This window comes from Mustela putorius, unplaced genomic scaffold, assembly GCF_011764305.1.
Source record: "Mustela putorius furo isolate JIRA1106 unplaced genomic scaffold, ASM1176430v1.1 tig00003834_pilon_pilon_pilon, whole genome shotgun sequence".
Taxonomy (NCBI): domain Eukaryota; kingdom Metazoa; phylum Chordata; class Mammalia; order Carnivora; family Mustelidae; genus Mustela; species Mustela putorius.
Genome location: NW_025421987.1, coordinates 97193781 through 97207357, shown reverse-complemented (window position 1 = coordinate 97207357; position 13577 = coordinate 97193781).

Below are 13577 nucleotides of genomic sequence, written 5' to 3'. Positions count from 1 at the left end.
GGGCTGATGGCCCAGGTTGGTGGTTTCTGGAATTAATCAGCTCACTCAGACCTCTGCAGCTTCCCCACTTTTCCTACCTAACTAAAGGGAGGGGCAAGTAGTGAGGTGGCTCAGAGCTGCCACCCTAACTAAGATTATTAGTCGTGGGAGAGCTGCTTGTGTGAGAAAACTAAATTTACATCAGTTTTAAGCATTCATATTTCAGATGGAATCTTCTATTCAGAACTTCTGCTATCATTTGCCCCATGCTATGCTACCTGCCACCGTGGACCGCCTTGGCTGTCACTTGTCAGAGGCATGGTCCTCCCAAGGGGATCGTACTTCGGCTGTCCATCCCTCAGGTAGTGGTGATTCCCCGGACATCGCTAAAAGGGGAGGACACTCAGCAGGACAGAAGTGAGGGCAGGAAGCAGCACCCACGGTCTTATCTATCTGCCCAGTGAGCGGCCTATTTAATACATATCAGAAAAGTGAGCAAGAAACAGGCAAGAGACGGGCTGTAGTGACTGATCATCTCTGGAGATCTTCTCCATTGGTGCGATTATTCTGAATACCAGACATTCTGAATACCAGAAGTAATTTCGAGTAAATAAATGTATACTGAATCTCTTTTGCCCTGTGTTGGGACTAGCTCTGTTTTCCCCAGACTTGGGGACCTTCTGCGCCCTCCTTCCCACACACTCATCCACCCCTCCATTCAAGGCTGACTTTTCTCTGTTCCAACACCGCTCACTCGTTTACTACCCTTACATGTCTATCTCCCCCTCTAGGCCAATGAACTCAGTAAGAGCAGCGCCCTGCCTCACTCCTCTTTGCAACCCGATGCTCTGGGCCCTCTGGGCTGGAGGGGGTGTTCAGCACTCAGCTGCTGAATGAACGAATGTGTCGGGGGATGGGAGAGGTGTACAGAAGAAAACAAGCAAACATATAATAACCAGCTGCATTTTTACTTATTAAAGCCAGTCAGATTCCTGGTCTCCTGCCCACGGTAGCTCCCCTCCAGCCTCCACAGACATCTCCTCAACTTGAATTCTTCCCAAAACTGCAGGGGAGAGGGTAGGGGAGAATGGGTGAAAGCCAACAGGAGCCCTCATCTCCTTCCCCCTCCTCAGTAGTCTTGGTACCATGAGGACCCAGCTTGGTCCCCGTGTGCCAATCAGTTCTTTCAGGAAAAAGAGGCAGCCCTTGGGAGAGGCAAGAGGCGGGCAGTCACCACGTCTCTTTCTGCAGCCAGGCCTAGCTGACGGGTCAGAGCTGGCAGCTCTGAGCCACCTCACTACTTGCCCGTCTCTTTGGTTAGGTAGGAAAAGTGTGGAAGCTGCAAAGGTCTGAATGAGCTGATTAATTCCAGAAACCACAAACTTGAGCCATCAGCCTTGAGGTGAATGGGAAATGGAGGGCATTTTTCCACTCTTGAGATTTTTCCCTTTATAAATAACCCCAAACTGGAGATCACAGGTGAGGTATTACCTCAGAGGTCCTTTCATCCAATGCCTTCATTTTCCTGATAAAGACAGTGGAGCCTAGTGAGGCTGATAACTTGCCCACAGTTACTACTAACAACTGGTTAGTAGCAGAGCAGTGGTCAGGACAGACCTCTCCCCCTGCAAACTTGGACTGAGGGTGTTAAAAAAAAAATTCAAACTGAGTAAATTTAAAGATCAAATTGGCTTTATTCAATGATTCATGAATCAGGCAGCATCCCATCTCGCAAACAGAAAGGAAAGCCAAAGGGCTACACAAAATGGCTACTAGTGCTGACCAGAGAATTCCAGACTGATTGGTTAAAGGTCACATTCCTGGGAGAGACTAACCTGAAGTTAGGTTAGGTAAAAGTCTTGGTTTGCTGATAGGAGCTTAGGACAAGTGACTCCATTTGGGGCCTGTTTTTTGTTTGTTTATTTGTTTTAAGATTTTATTTATTTAAGTTGGGGTGAAGAGAGAGAGCATGCACACACAAGCAGGGAGAGAGGCAAGCAGAAGGAGAAACAGGCTCCCCGCTGAGCAAGGAGCCTGATGTGGAGGTCAATCCCAGGACCCTGGGATCATGACCTGAGCCAAAGACAGACTGTTAACCATCTGAGCCACCCAGGTGCCCAAGAGGGGGGCCTGTTTTTTAATAAGAGGCATAGAGTGCCTGACTCAGCTTCTTCTGAAGGCCAGCGTAACTCATCAAAGAAGGCATTTCCTTCTGGAGGAAGTGTGGAATGAAGAATTTTTTCTTTTCCACTTGAGGAGGGATGAGGTGACTGGGGACCTGGCCAATCAGCTGGAGGCCATGTTCAATTATCCTGAGTAACTGCATGGAGCACCCACCCAGTCCTGGAATCGAGGCTTTGCAAATGAGGGCCCCGAGGCGGGGACAGAATCCTGCTCGAGATTACAGGGAAGTCTGGGCTGGGTGCTGACCCCTGAGCAGGAGATTGCCTGGCAGGGAAGCCAGAAGAGCTTTCTACTTCCTGCTCTAGGGGCCGGAAAGGGCAAGTCTTGTTCTGGGAACTGGGAGGCAGGCATTCCGTGTGAGGGAACCCAGGCTTCGGGGAGAAGAGGATGGGGCAGTGAGTCTAGAGGGGGAGGCTGGGTATAACGAGTTTTATAAACCTGACTATGGAGTTTGGATTTTATCCCATGGGAAATCGGGAGCCACCAGAGGTTTCTAGAGGGGAGAGATTTTTAAAGATTACTAGGACTGTACTGTAGAGGATAGAATAGGAGTCTGGACAAGAACTGATGGGGCCATTCCTAAGGCAGAGCTGGTAGGACTTGTCACACTGGACACGAGAGTTAAGACAGAAGGAGTCTCAGAGATTTGCAGGCCTCTGGCTTGAGCAAAAGTTTTTTCTTATTATCTGATGGTTTCTTTTTTATACATACCATCCTGTTCAAGTTTTATGTATGCAGTATTGTTTTGGATCTCCAAGGTTACCAGCCAGAATCTTTTTACCTCTTTGCCTTTTCCCCCTCTTTGTTCTTCCTGTTTCTTCCTGGGTCATTGTTTTTAAGTTTGTTACTTTCATTTTGGAGTTTTTGGAAGCTATCTGATGATCCTTAGTTATTCATTAATATTTCAATAACTTAAAATCTAGAATTTGGGTTGGGCTTTTTTCTTCTTTTTTTAACATTTTAAAAAAAGATTTTATTTTATTTATTTGACAGATAGCAATCACAAATAGGCAGAGAGCCAGGCAGAGAGAGAGGAGGAAGCAGGCTCCCTGCTGAGCAGAGAACCCAGTGTGGGGCTCTATCCCAGGACCCTGAGATCATGACCTGAGCCAAAGGCAGAGGCTTAACCCACTGAGCCACTCAGGCACTCCTTTTTTCTTAATATTTTTATTTATTTTGAGACAGAGGGAGCACAAAGGTGAGCTGGGAGAGGAGCAGAGAGAGAGAGAATCTCAAGCAGACGCCACACTGAGTGCAGAGCCTGACATGGGGCTTGATCTTCCCACCCTGAGACCATGACCTGGGCAGAAATCAAGAGTCAGATGCTCAACTGAATGAGCCACCCAGGTACCGCTTAAAAAAGCTCCATATATGTGGGCAGTCTCCTTCAACTGGCAAACTTTGTTAAGGCTGAGGTAATGGGAGTTGGGTATTAGCAGGAGTGGCCCCTAAGGCCAATACATCGAAGGATTATTGGCTGAATTCCCAGCTTTTATTCCTATTTCTCCTTCCCTTCCATACTCTATCCTGAATTTGTTCCTTGATTTTCCACAAACTTCATCCATGCAGCCCAGGTGCTTCAAGGGAGCTTCCCTCCAGCCCCAGTGGATCTATAGATACTTCATGAGAAACACACATGTGACTCCCTAGAGCCTTAAAACCTACTTAAAACCTTACTGAAAGTCTCTTGATATAGTAAGTGAAGAATTGATAAATTATATTAAAACTTGCTAAAAATTCTCTTTACATGTCTACATCTCCCCAGTGTCCTAGTCCTCGAAGCACCTTTCCCCCTACCCTTTCCCTCAAAACACCCTGCTCATTCAGGTTTCACCCTCGCCTCCCCACCTTCAGATCTTTTCTTTCCTTCTCAGGATGGCTCCAAGATCTTTCTCATGCAGACAAATCTTTTGCTTCTCTTGTCTTCTTTGATGGATATCTCTATCCATAACTTTGCTCTGAACAGCAAAGAATCCCCTTTAAAGCAGGGCACAGAGGAAAAGGAAGGGAAGATCTGGTAATGAGAGCACTCTGAGTTTTGGTGTTTTAGTATCTGCCACCCATACCCATGTGCATTTATATGAAATGGATAGAAAGAGGGGCTGAAGGGTTACACAGCACGCCGTTAACGATTTGGGGAAGGAAAGTGAAGGCAGCATCCAAGGGGAGTGTTCCTTTGTAAACTCCTGTGATCTGAATCTTTTATAAAGGAAATAAATTCAAGGACTGCTTAAATCGTGTTTACTTAAGTACGGAAAGTCACCCTTTGGTACTCTTCCAAGTGGGAATGGGGGTGGGCGGGAGGAAAGTTCTTTTTATATATACACACCTCTATCATGTGAAATGAGTATCAGTTACTTTTTACAATTAAAAAACAAGCTCTTCGAAAGAAAAAAAAGAAATCACGATATTAAGTCATAAGCACAGAAAAACAGGGGAGGAGACTTCATCCAAACAGGAATGGTAGTGAGAGAAGGAAGAGGGAAGAATTTACCCAGCTCAAGAGATGGAGTGCGTGGGGGGTTAAAGGCCACAGAAGCACTGTGGAGAGAAGCACTAAGGCACAAAACAGATGTATTTTGGGCAAACGTGACATTATCATGTCCTAGAATATGAGGGTGAGTCATACTGGAAAATGATGGAGAGGTGGGTAGGGGCAGAAAAGGGATGGCAGGAAATGATCCATTTGAGCTCAGCCATCAAGCATGGTCCAGGCTCACTGGTTATTAAATGTTTAGCAAATAATATTAACTGAATTAAATAGGACATGTCTCTCCTTTTGGCCTCAGAATTCATATTCAGCTGTACACTTCAGTTCACCTCCACTTCTTAATTTTATTTAAAAATTTGGGGACACCTGGGTGGCTCAGCTGGTTAAGCAACTGCCTGTGGCTCAGGTCATGATCCCAGGATTTTGGGATCAAGTCCCACATCCGGCTCCCTACTCAGCAGGGAGCCTGCTTCTCCCTCTGCCTATATGCTTTTTCTCTCTCTGACAAATAAATAAATAAAATCTTTTAAAAAATAATAGAAGTAAATAAAATTTTTGCAAGATTATGGGCGGACTGAGTGGTTCAGTCAGTTGTGTCTGACTTGATTTGGGCTCAGATCATGATCTCAGGTTCATAAGATGGAGCCTGACATCAAGTGCTGGGTGCACAGCCCGCTTAATATTCTCTTTCCCTCTCCTTCTGGCCTCTTCCCTCCCTCCCTCCCTTTCTAAAAAAATTTTTTTTGAAAAATTAATACATGTACTTAGTACAGAAATTAAACCACAAACAGGTACACAGTAAAAAATAAGTCAGCCTTCAGCTTCCCATCTCCAGTCCCTTGCTTTCCGACCTTAAATCAACCATGATAGGATTTTTCCAGAATTGAAATTACTTGTTTTTAGGACTGTTTCAGTCCAATATCTGGGTGGCACAATATCATCCCAATTTGGAAGAAGCTACATACAATGCAGGCAATCTAAATGTCTTGAGCTCAGCAGAACAGGTCTAAAGGGAATGAGTATAACTTTCCCCAAAGCTCACTTAACCAGAAAATTCAGTTCCAAATGTTTAAGAGAAATATGCCTATTTTTAACAGTAAACTTGATTAAAATTATAAAATGTTAAAAATTGTTATGGTCCAGACCTCACAGCTAAGAGCTTGCCCAAAGTGATGAAGTAAAGATTGAAACCCATGATTCCTGACTCCATGCTTAAGTACTCACTCTTTTATTGCACTTCAGGGTGATTCTGAAAACCAGAATAGGCTTTCAATAGGAAAAGTAACTGTGAGTTACTGTAACTATTTCCTAGACAATAGGAAAGTAACTGTGAGTTGCCTGGGTGGCTCAGTTGGTCTTGATTTTGGCTCAGGGCTCAGGGCTCAGGTCATGATCTTGGGCCTGTAAGATCAAGCCCTCAGGCTTCGTGCTCAGTAGGGAGTTTGCTTCTCTCACTCTCCCTTTGTCTCTACCCTAGCTCTCGAGGTCCCTTTCTCTAAAATAAATAAATGAGTTGTAAAATCAAGGAGAGTAACTGTTATAACAACTGTGAATGGAAATAAAAATCTCAAGTTACCTATGCTTTTTTTTTTTTAAGATTTTATTTATTTATTTGACAGAGAAAGATCACAAGTAGGCAGAGAGGCAGGCGGAGAGAGAGAGGGAAGCAGGCTCCCCGCTGAGCAGAGAGCCGGATGCGGGGCTCGATCCCAGGACCCTGAGATCTGACCTGAGATCTGACCTGAGATCTGACCTGAGCTGAAGGCAGAGGCTTTAACCCACTGAGCCACCCACGTGGTCCTTACCTATGCTTTTAAATAGCCAAGGAAACATGGATACCCTAGCTCTGAGCCCTCTTTAACTCGAATCTTAATATAACAAAAATAAAAAAGTTTTTCAAAGAGTACATTGTGTATGATTCCATTGTATGAAGTCCAAGACAAGAAGAACTAATATTCTGTGATAGAAATGAGAACAGTTACCCCTGGGACGGTGGAAGATTTGACTCTAGAGGGGCCTGAGGGAACTTTCTGAATTAAGGGAAAAGTTCTATATCCTGATTTGATGTGGGTATTATGTGGGTATATACAATTGTCAAAACTCACTGAAGTGAGTTTTAAGGGACATATACCTCACTGCTGATAAATTAAACTTTGATTAAAGACAATTTGAATGAGGGGCGCCTGGGTGGCTCAGTGGGTTAAGCCGCTGCCTTCGGCTCGGGTCATGATCTCAGGGTCCTGGGATCGAGTCCCACGTGGGGCTCTCTGCTCAGCAGGGAGCCTGCTTCCTCCTCTCTCTCTCTCTGCCTGCCTCTCCGACTACTTGTGATTTCTCTCTGTCAAATAAGTAAATAAAATCTTAAAAAAAAAAAGACAATTTGAATGAAATGAAATTCCTTTGAAAATCAAGTGAAGGTTGCTCACTCCGAGATGCAATTTTTGGCCTAAGACAGAGCCAACCAGTTGTCTACTTTACTCCTTTGAATATGTTTGTGATTGACGGAGTGATTCACCTGTGATTCATTATGCACCAAAGGAAGGAAAAGGGCTCAATAAATTTAGAGACTTGGAACATTTCTGTGTCATTTCTTCAGCATATCTGGGCTTTGCAGGAATTCATCAAGCTTTTACCAGTGATATGCTCTGACAGTTGGCATGCTAATACTTTATATATTTGAGAGATGATTTGCAGTGAGAGTGTTTATTCATTCATCATCATGTTAAGCTTCAAAACACCTTATATAAGGCAGGTAAAATAGGTATTATTATTCATTTTATAGTTTGTGAAAGTAAGGTGCAGAAAAGTTAAATAACTTGCCCAAGATCCCACAGCTATTATTTTTCTTAATTCAAAATACTGTTTTTTGTTTGTTTGTTTTTATTCTCCACAGCTATTAAAAGATAGAGCTGAAATGTCAATTCAGCTATATATATATATATACACACACACACACATATATAATTTCACATTCCTTGTACCTGAATTTTATATATATATAAAATTTTATATATATATAAAATTTAAAATTATATATATATGTGTGTGTATATATATGTATATATATACATATATATATATAAATTTTCCCAGTATGTCATTTCAGAAAAATCAGGCCTCTCAGAGTGAGACCTGGGTTCAGAATGACAGTACCGGAGAATACTGTGACTTCCAGGAACACAGTGAATTGAATATCATAATGTAGGGCCAGAACTAGGATAAAGCAAACAAGGTACTTAGGGCACAAAATTTAAGAAGGTGTTCTCTCAGGTTCAGGCAAGTGCCAGTCCTGCATGGTTTCTAACATTACCTTGTTATTACTAATTTAAATATAAGAAAACTGAATCTTAGAGGCGGAGTAGATGACTAATGTCTCACAAACAATAAAAAGCAGAACCAAAAACTAAGAAGGGGTTTCAGGCTTCAAATTCTACTAAGCCTACTCTTCAATAATGCTTTGTGTTTAGCCATAAGGAGGATTAAGACCATGAGGTTTTTAATTGTACGTTTAATAAACTGTTGGCCAAATGGCTTCCAAATTCAAATGCAAACTTAAACAACAGTAACCATCCAACAATTTCAGATTAAAATCTCTCAGCAAGGGGCACCTGGGTGGCTCAGTTGGTTAAGCTGCTGCCTTCGGCTCAGGTCATGATCTCAGGGTCCTGGGATCGAGTCCCACGTGGGGCTCTCTGCTCAGCAGGGAGCCTGCTTCCTCCTCTCTCTCTGCCTGCCTCTCTGCGTACTTGTGATCTCTCTCTGTCAAATAAATAAATAAAATCTTTAAATAAAATAAAATAAAATAAAATCTCTTAGCAAAGTAGGAACTGGAGGACCTTCCTCAAATTGATAGCGTTGCTATGAAAAACCTACAGCTAACATCATACTTTAATGAGACTACTTTGCCCCAAGATCAGAAACAAGACAAGATGTCTGCTCTTTCCACTTCTATTCCATTTTGCAATGGAGGTTCTAACCAATGCAATAAAGCAAGAAAAAGAAGTAAGGCATTCAGATTGGAAAAGAAGAATTAAACTGTCTTTATTTGAAGATGATAAGAACTTCTATGTAGAAAATCATAAGGAATCTACAGAAAAGCTACAAGGGATAATAAATGAATGAGTTGAGCAAGGCTGTAGGTTACAAGCTCAGTATACAAAAATAAATTTCTTCTTGTATATATTATCAAGAAACAAAAACTGAAAATGTTTTAAAATGTCATTTATAAAATAAAAAATATGAAACACTTAGAAATAACTCTGATATAAGATATGTAAACCTATATAATAAAAATGACAAGCTATTGCTGAGAGGAATTAAAGAAGACTGAAATAAGTAGAGCTGTGTTCATGGCTAAGAAGACATAATACTGGTAAAATGTCTTTCTCCCCTAATCGACCTATGGATTCAATTAAATTCAACAAAATCCCAGCAGGCTTTTTTGTAGAAACTGACAAACTTATCCTAAGATTTATATGGAAAAGCAAATTAGAATAGCCAAAACAAGTTTGAAAAATAACAAAGTTGGAAGACTTACAAACTATCTGACTCTAAGATTATGAAGTTACAGTAATTGAGACAGCGCAGTATTGGTATAAAGAAACGAACCAATCTGATGTAACAGAATTGGGTCCATAGTAGAACCATATGTTTATGATCAGTTGATTTTAGACAAAGGTGTAAAGGCCATTCAATAGACAAAGACTAGTCTTTTATTTATTTTTATTTTTTATTGAAGCATATATCTTACTAATTTCAGGTGTTCATAATACTGATTCGTTATTTTTTAATTAATTAATTAATTATCAGAGAGAGAAAGAGAGAGAACAAGTAGAGGGAGTGGCAGGCAGAGGGAGAACTAGGCTCCCTGCAGAGCAAGGAGACTGATGTGGGACTTGATCCCAGGACCCTGGGATCATGACCTGAGCTGAAGGCAGATGCCTGAGTGACTGAGCCACCCGGGCATTCCCTGATTTTTTTTTGTTTTTTGTTATGTTATTTTTTTTTTTAAAAAGATTTTATTTATTTGACAGAGAAAGAGAGACAGTGAGAGAGGGACTATAAGCAGGGGGAGTGGGAGAGGAAGAAGCAGGCTTCCTGCTGAGTAGGCATCTGCCTTCAGCTCAGGTCATGAGCTGATTCAGTAAATTTAAAAAAAGATTTAAAAAACACTATTTGCAAAATCATTAAAGTAATGACAATACAAAGCTTAATTAAATAACCTTGGTAACAACAAAAATAATAAGGGTGCTTGGGTGACTCAGTCGTTAAACATCTGTCTTTGGCTCGGGTTATGATCCCTGGGTCATTACCATCTGTCTCCATACAAAGGTATTACAATATTATTGACTATATTCCCTATTGTGTGTATTTCATCCCACAACTTATTTATTTGATAACTAGAAGTTTATGTCTCTTAATCCCCTTCACATACTTCACCCACCTCCCAACCCATATTTGATCAAAAACTAACTCAAAATGGACTATATGCCTACATGGAGGAGCTTAAACTATGAAACTTCTGAGAAAATATAGGAGCAAATATTTGTGATGTTGGGTTAGACAGATCTTAAAGATGACACCAAAACCATGATCCATTAAAAAAAAAACTTGATAAATTGGACTTTATCAAAATTAAGAACATCTGTTCTTTGAAAGACACTGTTCAAAGAATGAAGAGAAGCCACAGACAGGAGAAATTACAAACCAAATGTAAAAGCTTTTTATCCAGAATATATAAAGAAATCTCAAACCTCAATAAGAAAACAATCTAATGAAAATATGGGTAAAAGATGTGAACAAACATGTCATCAAAGAAGGTATACAGATGGCATATAAGCACATGGAAAGATGTTCTGCATCCCTAATCATTAGGGTTGTACAAATTAACACCACAAGGGACCCACTCCCATGACACACCTATTAGAATAGCAAAAATCAGAAAGACTGTTCATATCAAGTGTTGCCAGTGACATGACGCACCTGCAACTCTTATGCACTGCTGGTGGGAGTGTCAAGTGGTACAACCACTTTGAAAAACCCACTTCCAATTTCTTTCTTTTCTTTTTTTTTTTTAAGATTTTATTTATTTATTTGTCAGAGAGAGAGAGAGAACACAAGTAGGCAGAGTGGTAGGCAGAGGCAGAGAAAGAAGCAGGCTCCCCACTGAGCAAGGAGCCCGATGTGGGACTCGATCCCAGGACCCTGGGATCATGACCGGAGCTGAAGGCAGAGGCTTAACCGACTGAGCCACTCAAGCATCCCCCACTTCCAATTTCTTAAAAAGTTAAAAACATATGCTTACCATTCCACTCCTACGTATTTACCCAAGATAAATGAAAGTGTATGTTCATACAAGGCCTTGTATGAGAATTTCATAGCAGCTGAGACTGAGAATGACCCAAATGTCTATCAACTGCTGAATGAATAAACAAATTGTGGTATAATCCAAACAATGAACGACTGTTGAGCAATAGAAAGGAATGAATTACTCATACATGAAACAACATGAATAAGAAGCAAAATAGTTATACTGAGTGAAATAAGCCAAAACAGACCATCCTCTTTGATTCCATTTATTCTAGAGAATGCAAACTCATCTATGACAGCAGATTAGTGGTGGAGTGGATTGAATGATGGTGGCCTCCAAAAGATAGGTTTACATCCCAATTCCCAGAAGCCATGAATGTTATTTGCTTGGAAAAAGGGTCCTTTGCAGATATAATTAAGGATTTTTAAAAAAGATTTTATTTACTTATTTGGCAGGCAGAGAGAGAGGAGGGAGAAGCAGGCTCCATGCTAAGCAGAGAGCCTGATGCAGGGCTCGATCCCAGGACCCTGGAACCATGACCTGCGCTGAAGGCAGAGGCTTTAACCCACTGAGCCACCTAGGCACCCCATAATTAAGGATCTTGAGATGAGGAGATCATTCTGGATTTTCTGGGTGGGATTTGAATTTAATGTCAAGTGTCCTTTGTAAGAGGAAGGCAGAGGAAGATTTGAGACAGAGAGAAGAGAGGCAGACCCTAAGAGGACAAAATGTGACCACAGAGGCAGAGGTTGGAGTAACTGTGCACAAATCAAAGATCGCCAAAAGATACCAGAAGCTGGCAGAAGCAAAGAACGGATTATCCCCTAGAGCCTCAAGAGAGCATGGCTATGCTGACATCTCAATTTCAGACTTCTGGCCCCCAGAACTGTGAGAGAATAAATTTCTGTCGTTTTAAGTGATTCAGTTTGTGTAATCATTATGGCAGCCTCAGGATATCAATATTCCCTGGATATGGGACAGGAGTGGATAGAGAGGAAACCGGAAAGGAGAGATTACCAAGAGGCAAGAGTAAACTCTTGAGAATGATGAATATTCTCATTGTCATGATAGTGGTGATGTTTCATGGGATTACATACATCAAAACTTATAAAATTGTATACTTAAAAAGGTGTAGTTTAAGTCCATTGCACATTAACAAAGCTATTAAAAAGGGGGAAAAAAGACATAAAGGGTCTGAAACAAGACTCCACTTGTAATATTCTGGCCTTTTCTGAGCAGTAACACTGATACAGGTATATTCTCGGGAAACTGATCATAAGACGGAGACCCACCATATGAAGCACAGCTGAGTAAACTCAGAATAGGACAACTGGGAGAACTGATACTCAGAGATATTTAGTATTGCTGTATGCAAGGAAAAACATTCTCATCTTACAGGAGCTCCATTAGAATGGGGGCAGATTTTGGTACAAAGAATTTGCTCAAGTCAGTGTCATCCACAGATAAAATAGCTGTTGGAGGAGCTAGTTCCTGGGAGACTACCCAGGTATTGTAGGTGTGGGCCTCTCTCTGACTCTTCCCTCTGTCAGGGCCTCTGTTTTTCTTGATTTTTTATCTTTTCCAATTCTTGCTTTTCTCTCTCCTTGGATGTATTGCTGGAGCATGCGCTTTTAATAGCTTCCAGAAAAGGAACAGTTAGGACAGAACTGTTTAAAAATTTTGTGTCAGATTTGTCTTTTGGCTGGGGATAAAATTCTAGGCAAAATTGGAAGTATTTCCCTTTTGCCTTTTAGCTTTCAGGGATGTTGAGAAGGCTGATGCTATTGTTTTTAGAATTTTCTCTTTATCTTTAGTTTAAAGGAATTTCATAATGATGTGCTTTGGTTTGGGCCTTTTTCTTTTCCCCAGTAGGCTCCATGCCCAACATGAGGCTTGAACTCACAACCTTGAGATAGAGTCACCTGCTCTATCAACTGAGTCAATCCGACACCCCTGAGCTTTTAATTTTCCCTTACTGTGTAGGATATTCATGGCATTTTCATTTGGATTCATGTTATCCAATTTTGGGAAACTGTCTTCTACACATATATGTATGTATTTTTCACTGTTTTTCCTTCCACTGGTTTTTAATTCCTTGAATCCTAGTCACGAGCTCTATGTTAGATTTCCTGGACTGCTCTGCTGATTTTCATCTCTCTCCTATTGTCCATCTTTTTCCTTTTGTTCTGTTTGCTGAGAGCTGCTTATCTAATAGAACTACTGAGTGGTTAATTTGAACTATCATATTTTTAATATCCAAGACCTGTTTTTATTTCCAGAACAGTCCATTTTAAAGATAGCATTTTGAGGGGTGCCTCGGTGGCTCAGTGGTTAAGCGTCAACTCTTGATCTTAGCCCAGGTCTCAATCTCACATTGGTGAGTTCAAGCCCTGCCCTGGGCTCCACACTGGGTGTGGAGCCAACTTAAATAAAAAAAATCTTAAAGAAAAAGATAGCATTTTGTTCATGTTTTATAGAGGTAAGATCATCTGCTCTGGTCTTAAGACTTATTTCTGAATAAGTTATTCAGAAGTTATTTCCCAAATCACGTTTCTTTTTTTTCCTATTTCATCTTTTTAACTAATGTTGGTATCTTTCCTCAAATGTCTGCTG